We start from the raw sequence: 7,909 nt of genomic DNA, 5'->3' as shown, positions 1-7,909 counted from the left end.
TGGAAAAGGGTCCAGAAAAAAAGCACCAGACTAAATCCCCTTGTGGCATTTTTGATTAGAGAGCTTGTTGACTATGCTTGGCAAAAATACTAAAATAAAACAAAAAGTTATAAAGTGTAAAAGTAATATTATAAAAAAATATATATTTTTTAATAAGGCTTGTTCTGCTCTTCAGCATGTTTAAATGTTAGACTGGTTACAAATACCCAGGGAATGAACACATTTGCAATTTGTACTTTTGTCAGTAAATTTTTTACAATTAAAAAGCAATTTTTAAAAAATTTTTTAAAGACAAATGTTCAGAAGTATTTGTAATGCTGTTAGATTAAAAACAAAGTTTACAGTGATGTACAGGATAGTTCCTCTTCAGGAACTCGAGCTGCGTCAATGCGCTCTGGGGAACGCGCCCAGCGTGCGCGACTCTGAATATCGTGTGAAATCAGACCAATGGAAGAGCGTGACGTCACCGGCGGAGTGACGTAATAAAAGCACGTGCCACGCAGCTGGCACCAGCTTCGCGTCTTTCAGCAAGCGCTCTGTGTGTGAATGTCAACTGTTTGTCTTGTGAGTCTTATTTACTGTTGTCTGTCCAGTTTAAGAGCTCCTAGACATGCCAAAGAGCAAGGCGAAAGTCAATCACACTGATGGCGATTCCAAATCGCGCTATAGGTTGTGTGTTCCTCCCTGCCCGAGATATATAACGGGTAGGGATACACACAGCCTTTGCGTGGTTTGCCTGGGTTCGAAGCACGCTGAGTCGGCTCTCGAGGGGGCGACTGCCTGCACTGTGAGCGTATGTCGGTGCGGCTGCTTCGTTCCCGGAGGGCCCTCTTCGAGGAGGGGGCCTTCGCCAGCGTTCCCCGCGGTGATGGTCCCGCTTCTGCTGAGGCAGAACGGCGGCTGCACTCGTGGGGTTCGCAAGTGGATCTGGTGGAGGGAATGGAGATGGGCCAGTCCCTATCTCCTTCCACTTCTGCCAGATCCGGCACCCAATCCCTAGAGTCGGAAGCACGCTCAGCGGTTCCTTCCACTCAGGGAGAGGGGTCGACGCTCCGCCTCTCTTCCTCCGAGGAGGTTGACGTGGAGTCGATCGACAGGGATTCACCAGATGCCCCAGCCGCACCCTAGCTCCTCGTACCGCGAGGCCCAAAAACATATCGGCCGAGGACTTCCCAGCCCAAACAAGATCTTAGGGCAGTTATCGAAGCTAAGAAGTCCTCGGCCAAAAAACCCTGACGCCAAGAGCCCAGGGTTTCAGAGGGCAGCCTCTGCTGGGGTAGAGCGGTACACACCGCAGTACACGGTGCCCGTCTCACCTCAGCGCCCTCTGGGGGCCGGTCTGCCAACCCTGCCAGTGTTCCAGGGCGCAGCAGGTCCCAGCGAGCATCACTCTCAGTATCTTCCGCTCGTGCGCGTAGCGGGGCTGAGACGCTCGCCGCCCCTGCGGGGGCCTCTTACACCAGAGATCAGTCTCGAGAGACTGATTCCCTTAGTAGATTATTTAGCAGCGTGGAAACTAATGCCAAATGTATCTCGATGGGTCCTGCACACAGTAGAAAAAGGCTACCGTATTCAGTTCGGCTCCGTGCCGCCAGTATTCAACGGGGTCGTTCAGACGATAGTCGGCCTCAGGCAGGGTCTGGTTATGGAACAGGAAGTGAAAACCATATTAGAGAAAGAGGCCATCGAGGTGGTCCCTCCTCAGGACAGGGAGTCCGGATTTTCCAGCCGGTATTTCATAGTTCCAAAGAAGGATGGGGGGTTGCGTCCAATTATAGACTTGAGGGTCTTAAATCGTTCAGTTATGAGACTAAAATTCAGAATGCTCACAATCAAGCATGTTGTAGCTCAGATAAGGTCCGAGAACTGGTTTCTCACAATAGATCTCAAAGACGCATATTTCCACATATCCATCCTTCCACAACACAGGAAGTTTCTGAGGTTCGCTTTCGGGGGCGAAGCTTACCAATATCGAGTACTTCCCTTTGGCCTTGCACTCTCACCCCGCACATTCACAAAATGTGTAGACGCGGCTCTGGTCCCCCTGCGCATGCAGGGCATCCGCATTCTCAACTACATCGACGATTGGTTGATCTTAGCTCAGTCAGAGCAGGTTGCGGTTCGGCATCGAGATGTCGTCCTCGCACATATGGGGGAGCTGGGTTTGAGACTGAACGCCAAGAAGAGTGTGCTTTCTCCGGTTCAGAGAACCACCTATCTAGGCGTAGTATGGGATTCGACTGCGATGCAGGCATGATTGTCCCCTGCTCGTATCGAGTCGATCCGCATCTCAGTCGAGAGAGTCAAAGAAGGAAAGTCACTCACTGTCAAACAATTTAAGAGATTGTTGGGTCTGATGGCAGCTGCGTCCAACGTGCCTGCTGTACATGAGACCCCTACAGTGGTGGCTCAAGACCAAGGGATTTTCCCCGAGGGGCAATCTACTTCGCACTATCAAGGTCACGCGGCACTGCCTCTGTGCCTTAGACATGTTGAAGAAACCTTGGTTCTTAAAACAGGGCCCGATGTTGGGAGCTCCTTGTCGCCGTGTAACACTAGCGACGGATGCATCCCTCACCGGCTGGGGTGCAGTCATGAGTGGCCACCCTGCCCGTGGTCTGTGGAGCAATCGCCATCTAACATGGCATATCAATTGTCTAGAAATGCTAGCAGTTTATCGTGCACTGAAGCACTTCCTCCCAGACCTAAGGGGTCACCATGTGTTGGTGCGCACCGACAACACATCGGTGGTCTCTTACATCAACCACCAGGGAGGTCTGCGTTCGCGCCCTTTGTACAAGCTGGTGCACCAGATCCTGGTGTGGTCCCAGAGCAAACTCCTCTTATTAAGAGCAGTATATATTCCTGGGAAACAAAATATGGGAGCAGACATACTGTCGAGGCAGGGGCCGAGGCCCGGGGAATGGAGACTTCACCCAGAAGTAGTGAAGCAGATATCGAGAGTATTTGGCAGGGCTCAAGTAGACCTATTTGCATCTCAAGAGACATCACAATGCCCCCTTTGGTTCTCTCTAGTTCATCCAGCTCCTCTGGGACTGGACGCTATGGTACAGACCTGGCCGAGGCTTCGTCTGTACGCATTTCCCCCTATTGCTCTGCTCCCGGAAGTTTTGCGAGAGTGCGCAGGGACGGGGTCCGTCTGTTGTTAGTAGCCCCGTTCTGGCCGGGCCGAGTATGATTCTCAGATCTAGTCTCGCTCCTCGACGGCTCTCCGTGGGAGATACCGATCAGGACAGACCTACTCTCGCAGGCGCAGGGTACGATAATTCACCCTCGCCCGGAGTTGTGGAAGCTGTGGGTGTGGCCCCTGAGGGGGCACAACTGTTAGCAGCCGGTCTCTCAACCGAGGTTGTTGAGACCCTTCTCCAATCCAGAGCTCCCTCAACGAGGAAACTGTACGCCCTGAGGTGGAAACTCTTCACCTCATGGTGCAGAGACCGCCAGTTAGACCCAGCAAACTGCCCGGTTGGTACAGTTCTTGAGTTTCTACAGGCTAGGCTCTCTGCAGGGTTGACCCACTCCACATTGAAGGTCTACGTGGCGGCTATTGTGGCCTACCACGCCCTTCTCGATGGCCAGTCTTTGGGAAGACACCCCCTAGTTACACGTTTCCTCCGCGGTGCGCTGAGGCTGAAACCTCCAGTACGGTCCCATATTCCCCCGTGGGACTTGGTTGTGGTGTTAGAGGCAATGTGCAAACCCCCATTTGAACCTATTCAAGATATCTCAGAAGACATCTCACACTTAAAACCTCCTTTCTGTTGGCTATCACCTGTCTGTGGAGAGTAGGAGACCTTCAGGCCCTCTCTGTGGCCCCTACTTATCTTGAGTTTGCACCAGGCATGACTAAAGCATTCATATACCCTCATGTTCCTAAGGTTCCCTCTGTTACACCACAACCTGTAGTGCTGCAGGCCTTCTGTCCTCCTCCCTTTCAGGAGCCCGACCAGGTGAAGCTAAATTGTATGTGTCCAGTTCGAGCGCTGGACGCATATGTCCACAGAGCTGCCCTGTGGAGAAAGACCGATCAATTGCTTGTATGCTACGGTCCCCCCAAGAGGGGTTCTCCTGCTTCTAAGCAGACTATAAGTCGTTGGATAGTCGAGGCTATCAACGCTTCCTATGAGTCCTCTGGTCGTCCCCCGCTGTCGGGAGCCAAGGCTCAATCTACTCGGGGTATGGCGGCCTCCAAGGCCTTCTTAGCAGGTGTATCCATGCTGGACATCTGCAATGCTGCGGGATGGTCCACGCCCTCTACGTTTGTTAAATTCTATGGCCTAGACATGCCAGTCACTCCAGGTGCTTCAGTCCTCCTGTCCTAAGCTGTGCTCTTCGGATACACACTAGGCAGGGGTTTGGTAGTCTGGCGGCGTTGGTACTCGTTCCCCAAAGCGCATTGACGCAGCGCGAGTTCCTGAAGAGGAACGTCTCTAGGTTACGTATGTAACCCTAGTTCCTCGAGGGAACGAGACGCTGCGCCTCGGAGCCATACCCATGGAACCCCTGCCGGCGCTTGCTGGTACTCGAAGCTGACACCAGCTGCGTGGCACGTGCTTTTATAGCTTCCTGGTCGCTTACGTCACTCCGCCGGTGACGTCACGCTCTTCCATTGGTCTGATTTCACACGATATTCAGAGTCGCGCACGCTGGGCGCATTCCCCAAAGTGCATTGACGCAGCGTCTCGTTCCCTCGAGGAACTAGGGTTACATACGTAACCTAGAGACGTTTTTACAGGTAAAATATGTTTTCTTTAAAGGTAAATAGAGCTAAACTCAAACTGAAATAAGCAGTGTTTCCGCAATCAATGCTAATACTGAAAATAAGTGTACCGAGAAAAAAAGACAATAATTATACACACACACACACACACACACAATTGTTAAATTTAATTTTAATTTGTAAATGTAATGTTTTTCCTTTATTTCAGAAACGTTTTATAAGAAGGAGCATACTGACAAAATGTATACTTTTGACGTGCACTGTGATTTGCTTTGGATTAATAAATAAATAAAACTATATTATTATTATTATTATTATTATTATTAAAACCAAATTTTAAGTCAAATTTGTGGAGAGCATTAGATGTTAATGGCGCTTTTGACTGGATGGCCTTCTTGGCAAGACATAAAGTTATTACTGTCACTAGAGCCGATTACAGAAATGCTTTTTACAATGACTTGTGTGCTTTTCATGCCTCATTAGCAAAATGAGGGAACCATTCAGTTTTGATCCTTGTGCACCATTAGCATACAAACAATTCCCTGTTGCATTCCCTTCAACCCTGAAAATTTTGAGGGGAAGTCAATCACCTTTTGTCTTAGACCTGCAATTCTGCCTTGTCATCTAGTCGTACCCTCCTGTTAGATGACTTACTGAGGCGAGAACATCTTAAATGCAGAACATTATGATTCTCTTGGAGAGGCAACACAATGGTTTCAGGAAAGCTCTAAAGCAACAAGCCCTTTATCTCCTCCATCTGTTCACTCCCAGTTTATGGAACATCCCGGATAGCTGCCCCATTACAAGGCCAAATGGGATTTATAATTGGCGACTGTTCTTAAAATCAGTGTTGGATCATCAGATGGTTTGGTCAACAGCAAGTAAACGACCTCTACAAATGTTTAAGAGTTTTTTGTAATGCCTTATTTCATTATTTCCTCGTTTCATCCTAATTTAAATGCATTCATTCATTACATAGTCCATTTGTACACTTAATGTCTCTTTTCTCGGAGGGTCTTCATTGTCTCCTTGTTCCTATTAGAAGATTCGTAATAGTACCTGAGATGTTTTAGATGTCGTTTGAAGAATAACTTTCAGAATTTATTACACTAGAAGACTGGGAGGAGGATGCCATGCAATTACCTTGAGAGACAGGCTGTTAATTAAGTGTCTCTCCTTGACATCTTTGTAACATGTTACCGGCTGGGAACTGCTAGAAAGAGAAGGTGAAATACTGGAATTGCAAAAACAATGCCAATCCAAATAGGTCCTACATATAGATAACCCCATGCCGATGTATGAACAACAAGTTCAAATCAACATTTTAAAAATACTGCACAGCCAAAATTGTTAAACTCTTCAGGAGTTTTTTTTTTTATAAATGAATTGATACTTTTATTCATCACTGATGCATTCAGTTGAATCAAACAAATATTGTTCTTCATACTTTGTTCATTAAAGACCTCTTTAACCCCTTAACTGCCCCCCCCCCCCCCATTTTTTTAAATAGGCATATAAGTGCACTATCCAAACTTAAATTGCTGTAATATATGAACACTTTGGAATATAAACATAAGGTTGGTCTCTTTTAAAGAAGAAATTTCAAAATAACCACCAAATATGAAATCATGAGACTTAGACCTTTCCAATGATATGTTTGTTGCCAAAATTATAAAAAGTTTTGGTTCTAGAAGACCGTAATGCATTATGTTTTATGACACTTGACCCTGCCCACTAAGGGGGAGGTGACCGCCATTAGATTTTAAAGTACCATTTCCTTGGTAAAGCAATATCCGATTTCAAAATGGTTTCCACAGGATGAATCTTGGGGTTCTAAGCTTTCAAATTATATATGATTTATGATGATTACTAAAAGATTTTACAGGTGGGACGGTGACAGTTATGGGGTTAAAAAGATAGAATGTCATGGAAAAGTTAATTTCAGTAATTCAACTCAAATTTTGAAACTCATGTATTAAATTTAATGCACACAGACTGAAGTAGTAGAAGTCTTTGGCTCACATGTAACACAAACCCACCAATTCAAATCTCAACAATTTAGAATATGGATACATGTCAATCAGCTAATCAACTCAAAACACCTGCAAATGTTTCCTGGGCCTTTAAAATGGTCTCAGTTTGTTTCACTAGGCTACACAATCATGGGGGAGACTGCTAATCTGACAGTTGTCCAGAAGACAATCATTGACATCCTTCACAAAGAGGGTAATCCAAAAACATTCATTGCCAAAGAAGCTGGCTGTTCACAGAGTGCTGTATCCAAGCATGTTAACAGAAAGTTGAATGGAAGGAAAAAGTGTGGAAGAAAAAGATGCACAACCAACCGAGAGAACCACAGCCTTATGAGGATCATCAAGCAAAATAGATTCAAGAATTTGAACGAACTTCACAAGGAATGGACTGAGACTGGGGTCAAGGCATACAGACGTGTCAAAGAATCTGGCTACAGTTGTCGTATTCCCCTTCTTAAGCCACTCCTGAACCACAGACTACGTCAGAGGTGGCTTACCTGGGCCAAGGAGAAGAACTGGACTGTGGAAAATGGAGACCTGCTATAAATATAATATAAAACAATTAATTTAAATGGCAGTAATATGACTGTGATTATATACATACAAATTATAAAAACAAGAAAAATACCTAAACTTTTAACATTTAGGTGAAAGTTGCATATAAAACATTTTCTAATTCAAACATATTAACTTATATATATAGTCACAAGCACGGTCAAGACTACAAAAGATTTCTAATAATCCACAATAGGTAATCGAGACAGGTCAGGAACACACACATCAGGTAACGTTCCCAATACTCAACAAAACAGAATTGAACAGGCTTGGCTTTAAGTACAGACACAAATTAGGATAATTAATCGAACTCAGGTGAACAGAATGACTCAATCAGACAAGAGGAGAAATTAAGGTCACACTAAGCACCCCTCGTGGAAAGGCGCATCCTCGCGCCATGGAGACATAGGGAGGGACGGAGGGGGACTTAGGAGGAGGAAAAAGGAGTGGATGTGGGATGGTGATGGGAAGGCAAAGGGCTGGCAAGCTGACATGACAGATGGAGGTTACAGTGGAGGACAGACTCCCAGGAAGAGACAGCAACATTGAACCGAGCTCTCCTTTGCAAAGTTTTCCTCGA

Source organism: Carassius auratus, chromosome 1, assembly GCF_003368295.1.
Source record: "Carassius auratus strain Wakin chromosome 1, ASM336829v1, whole genome shotgun sequence".
Lineage (NCBI taxonomy): Eukaryota > Metazoa > Chordata > Actinopteri > Cypriniformes > Cyprinidae > Carassius > Carassius auratus.
This window is presented reverse-complemented; position numbering follows the sequence as displayed.